The sequence below is a fragment of the Chiloscyllium punctatum genome, chromosome 47, assembly GCF_047496795.1.
Source record: "Chiloscyllium punctatum isolate Juve2018m chromosome 47, sChiPun1.3, whole genome shotgun sequence".
In the NCBI taxonomy this organism is placed as follows: Eukaryota; Metazoa; Chordata; class Chondrichthyes; order Orectolobiformes; family Hemiscylliidae; genus Chiloscyllium; species Chiloscyllium punctatum.
In genome coordinates, this window is record NC_092785.1 from 57,388,051 (window position 1) to 57,394,032 (window position 5,982).

Genomic DNA, 5,982 nt, shown 5'->3' on the forward strand with positions numbered 1-5,982 from the left:
GTTCAGTATGTATTTTATTTAACTTATATCTTTAACACAAGGTTTGTACATTTTGCTTTTAAAAATGTTGTAAAAACTTTTTGCACAACAAATAAAATTAAAGAAAATAAATTGAACTGTCTGAATGTAACCGTTTTAAACTTTCAACCTCCTGTAAAACAAAATCCTGTCTATTCCCAGACACCATCACTTTCCAGCTACTCAAACTCCAGGGAAATATTCCCTCCCTGTCTGAACCTTTGGTTTGATTTAACTGCTTTTCAGTTCTCATTCTGTGAGCTGTGAAGCATTCTTTTTCCCCATTTCTCCGACACAGAAATGTGATCACACCCACCTTCCCACCATCAAAATCATCATTACGCCAGTTTGTTTTTGGTTAACATATAATCACCAGCAGTGCAAAAGTGAGGACTGCAGATGCTGGAAACCAGAGCCTAGATTAGAGTGGTGCTGGAAAAGGCCTTTTGCCAAAACGTTGATTTTCCAGCTCCTCAGATCCTGCCTGACCTGCTGTGCTTTTCGAGCACCACTCTAATCTAGACGTATAATCACCAGCAGTAAACCATTTGTGTAATCAATTAAATATTTATAAACAAAGCCCATTATGGGCCAAGCAAACTATTACAAGTGACAGAGTGAGAAGGGACTAAATCAAAGTAGAGTTGGGGGGAGGAGGGGGCAGCGGTGGAGATAAAGCACTATATCTCCTACGGTGCCCACGTTTATCTGAAGGCAGAGAAAGCACTGATTCACACCACATGCTCCTTCTCCAAGGACACACTTCTGTGTAACCTTTATCCTCAATTATAGAATAGAATCCCTACAGTGTGGGAGGAGAGCATTGGCCCATCAAACCCCACCAACCATCCGAAGCACATCACTCCCAGAGCACTCCTTCTCTGTAACACTGCATTTCCCTTGGCTGATCCACTGAGTCTGCACATTCCTGGATACTGTGGACAAGTTAGCAGACTGATCCACCTAACCTGCATATCTTTGGGCTGTGGGAGGAAACTAGAGCACCTGGAGCGGACGCACACTATCATGGGGAGAATGTGGGAACTCCACACAGGCCGTTGACCAAGGCTGGACTCCAACCTTGTGCCTGAGGCTGTGAAGCTGCAGTGCTACAGTCACAATTTAAATCCAAACGGATGATCCCTGCTCATTGTCACATTGCTGTTTGTGGAGACTTACTGCCCAGGGAGACATCCTGAGGTTCAGAAAGTGGCAATGTAAGTTCAGTCACCTCCAGCCCAGTTAATGTGATTAACAACAACAACATCAATCCTCCAGCAGTGTCATCATGTACAAGGTCCACTCCTGACTCTGATGGACAGTAATATCAGAATCAGAGTCCAGCAGTCCACATGGAGCAGGGGGATGACCACTTCCCTGTGAGCACTCACTGGGCTCTCAGTCGTGTTGAAGACGCAGCAAATCCCTTGTCACACAGAGGGGTGAACAGCTCCTACCCAGTGTGAACGCGCTGGGGTCTCAGGGGGTGGGATGAATAACTGAATCCCTTCTCCTATACTGAGTATCTGAATTGCCTCTCCCCCGTGTGGGCTCACTGGGGACTCCGCAGGTGCTGCATTTGAGTGAATCTGCCCCCACATTGGGAACAAGTGAATGATCTTTCCCCAGAGTGAGCTCGCTGGTGTTTAAGCAGGTCAGAGGACTGAGTGAATGCTTTCCCACACACTGAGCAGGTGAATGGCCTCTCCCCGGTGGGAATGCACTAATGTCTCCGCAGGTGAGAGATTTGAATGAATACTTTCTCACACATGGAGCAGGAAAAGGGTCTAAATCCACTGTGCCATCTCTGGTGCCTCAGCAGATTGTAAGATCGAGTAAATCCCTTCCCATACGTGGGCCAGGTGAATGGCCTCTCCGCAGTGTGACTGTGTCCGTGAGTGTCCCACTGGGAGGGTTAAGTGAATTCCTTATTCTGATTGAGCCCGTCCTCCTGTTTCTCTCCGTTATTATTGACAATCTCACACCCAAACCTGTTCCAGAGTGTGTTCCAGAACAGGCAGAATGGTCAGCTGCAGCTGGTCACCTGACCGGTCACTGGTCCTGAAAGGTTCACTCTCCACAGATGCTGCCAGATCTGCTGAATTTTTCCAGCAATTTCTGTTTTTTTTTCAGTTTTTCCCAGCATTTGCAGATGTTTAATTTTCCAATAATCATCTTGTTTGTTGCAGAGGAGTTTATTGATGAAATTAGAGGGTTTTGAAAATTGTACATTAGGTCACACATCAGCTATGATCATCATGAATGGCAGAGCAAAGTCGAGGGGCTGAATGGCCTCCTCCTGTTCCAATGAAAGTTATCCATCTGCAGCTTGTGGTAACATTTCCCCTCACTGCTCCCTTCCCCTCCATGTCGAACACACTGTTACTGACTGAACAAACCTCCTGTGTTTGAACTAAACCTGCTCATGTTCAGTGACTCCCTCTCCTGTCACCCGGGTTTAACTCTCATCATGGAATGCTGTCTCCTATTACTGCAGGAATGCCCACAAGGACTAATCCTGGAGTCTGTATCCCCTGGGATCCACAAACCCCGTTTATTTCCTTCTTCCTATTTCATTCGGGCTATTGAACTCTCGGTTTCAATCCAATCTCCTGTCATGCTCTTCAACATGTCCATGTGGGTGGACTAGAGGCAGCTGGGATTTAATGAAGGGAAGTGGGGATGAGGCGGAATCATGAAGAAAGGTGACAGCAAATAAAGCTCTCATTGTAACGGCAGAGTTTCTCCATGACCCAGTGAGTGGTGAGGCACCTGAGTTTGTGGGCGGAGACAGTTTCAATCAGCGATTTGGTAAGACACTCAGACATTGACCTGTCCATCTGATTGTTAACTCAGACAGATAGAAAGAAAGATGCACATTTAGACAGCACCTTTGATGATCTGGGGCAATGAAACATGCTTCCAACCCAATAATTTCAACCTCAAATCTCTGAAAACACAGACACAAAGCTTTCTACTTGTAACAGGTTGTCTCTCAGTGTCCTCTTTTCTTGTGAAAAGCGTTTTGAGCTGTTCAGCCATTCCTGGTGATTATAACCGTTAATGTTCCTGTAAGATTTGTGACTGAACCTTTATTTTCCGCTTCCTTGTGAGTGATGAAAGTAGCAGAAACAGTTCCCGACCTGTGAGGGGTTTCGTTTGGAGTATTTATATTTACAAATCCATTCCCACCCTCACATACAGTGTGAAATTGATGTAAAACTGAAGGAAATGAGTGAGTGAGCACCCACAGAATCATAAAGGAAGCATATGTATCTGAGTTGAATGAACCTGGCATGAGGAAAACATGACAACAATCACAATTAGTTAGAATCACAGAATCCCGTGGGTGCAGAAAGACTCTATTCGGCCCATCGAGTCTGCAATGACCTGCTCACCCACGCTACCGCAATAACCACACATTAACCATGGCTAGCCCAACCCACCTAAATTGCACACTGCAACCATGTTAGCATGCCCAATCCAGTAACGTTACACATCTGTGGGAGGGTCACAAATTACATCCAAATGCTAGGAATTGTGGATGAAGGCTCACAAATACTTGACTCTGACAGAAATGCTCTGCTTTTCAAAATAAAATCTGGGGGACACCGCAACCGGAAAAAAATCTGATTATCTCAGGAGGAAGAGAATTCAAAACTCGCGCCATTCACCCAGGGGATGCAGTGAAAGTTACAGAGCTCTGGGAACCATCAGAAATGTAACAGGTTGTGAGCAAGGTGGGGGTGAGACAAGGATATAAAGACAGTCTGTCACATGGGGGAAGGCAGGAGAGATTAAATAGCAGAAATGGTCGTCCCTCAAGGCCACGGGGAATGGAGTTAGACCTGGGAAAGAAACAAGGAAACAAGGTGTCCAGCTGCCAAAGTAACATGTTAAAAACAGATTATAAAAGCATAGAGGGCAGAGTTCAGTCTGAAATCGTTGCTCTCAATGGTGAGTACAAAAATCTGTAAAGCCTGGGGAGTTCTATTACAGCCAACACATACCCAGGATTGGCCAAGTGTGCTGTAAATATCTAATATTTCTTTTTCTGACATTTGTAGTTCAAGTCTGATGGCGCTAGTAACTTTTCAATTTGTACTGGAGTTTAATATTCTGGAGAAATGTCAAATAAATCACATTGATCATATTCTGCAGATCTTAGTCCATTACCCTGCATGTTCCTGCATTTCAGTTACATCCATGTCCTGCCGGTGGGACAGGACAGACAGGGATGGTGACGATAGTGTCTAGGGCATTGTAAGCTATGATTCTGTGCGTATGACTGTGTCAGCTTGTTGCTTGACTCGACTGCGTTCCAAATCACCCAATAAGATGTTAGCAGGGTGAGACACTACAGTTGGAGCTCCTCTGCTCGCCAGTTCCTTTCCTTTCTGCTTTTTCAGAATTTCTTACTCTCTCAATCTCCCCTCTGCAGACTCTGACACAAGTGTCTCAACCTTGAATCATGACAATTTAAAAACAAATGTATCTACAAGAAAACCAATGGAGGAAAATATACTATTCTTGCATCAACTGCATTTTTAAACAAAAACAATCCTGCTCAATAGACACTGTCTCATTTTTTCCTTCAATTCAATCAATCAATATTTTGTCCCTCAGTTTACCGATCTTCATAAATATCCAATCAATGTCAGAGGAACGTGCTGATAAAGTATTGAACCAATTTATCTGTTTAGGTTTTAGCATTAGTTATCAAGTCATTACCATTACAATAATTGCATAATAATTGGCCTGGGTAACAAGTGTACGGAGGTTCACAATTTAATTTATTGACTTTTTGAAAAATGGTGCAATATATCCTTTTTTCAGGATTCTAACAGTAACTGTTAATGCATTTGCATGACAATAATTATAGTATGCTTTAGTTTAGTCTTGCTAACAACTACAGTGAAGTTTATATTTGAATTTAATCCCATCTTGCCTAGTACCTATACAGTAATATAAAAATCCACTTTATTTCCAATCATCACACCTACAAAAGAATCCATTATTTCTGATGCAATGCGCACAGTCAAAAATATGACTTTTGCTCATTTGAATGATCTGTGTAATTCCAGCTTTATAAATTTAGAAAATCCTAATTACTTTTCCCTGCAATAATTCCGTTCATTTCTGCAGATAGCACAGTCAAATAACAAGATGAAATTTATCATTATTCTTAAGTATGGTAATAGAGTTTTGAAAATCTATATGTTGTTAATATAAAATAATTGTTAATTTCAATCCATAGAATATAGAACAGTACAGCACAGTACAGGCCCTTTGGCCACGATGTTGTTCCGACATTTTATCCAACTCTAAGATCAAACTAACCAACATGCCCTTCATTTGCTATCATCCATGTGCCTATCCAAGAGTCGTTTAGATGTCCCTGATGGATCTGAATCTACTACCACCACTGGCAGTGCATTCCACACACTCACCACTATCTATAAAGAAAATATCTCTGACATCTCCGTACAACTTCTCCCATTCATCTTAAAATTACGCCACTTTGTAGGGAAAAGTCTTTCATTATCCACTCTATCTATGTCTCTCATCAACTTACCCAAAGCTATCAAGTAAACTATTATCCTCTTTCATTGCAATGACCAAAGCCCCAGCTCTGTCAACCTTTAGTCATAAGACATGCCTTCCAGTCCAGACAACATTTTGATAAATCTCATCTGCACTTTTTCTAAAGCTTCCACATCCTATGTCTTATGAGGTGATCAGAACAGAACACAATATTCCAAGTGTAGTCTCATCAGGGATCCATAGAGCTGCAGCATAACCTCGTGGCTCTTAAACTCAACCTCCCCATTCATGAAAGCCAACACGCTATGCACTGTCTTAATAGCCCTATCACCTTAGATGTCAGCTATGAGGGATGTATGGACATGCACCCCACGATCCCTCTGTTCCTTCTCATTGTCAAGAATCCTGTATTTAATCTGA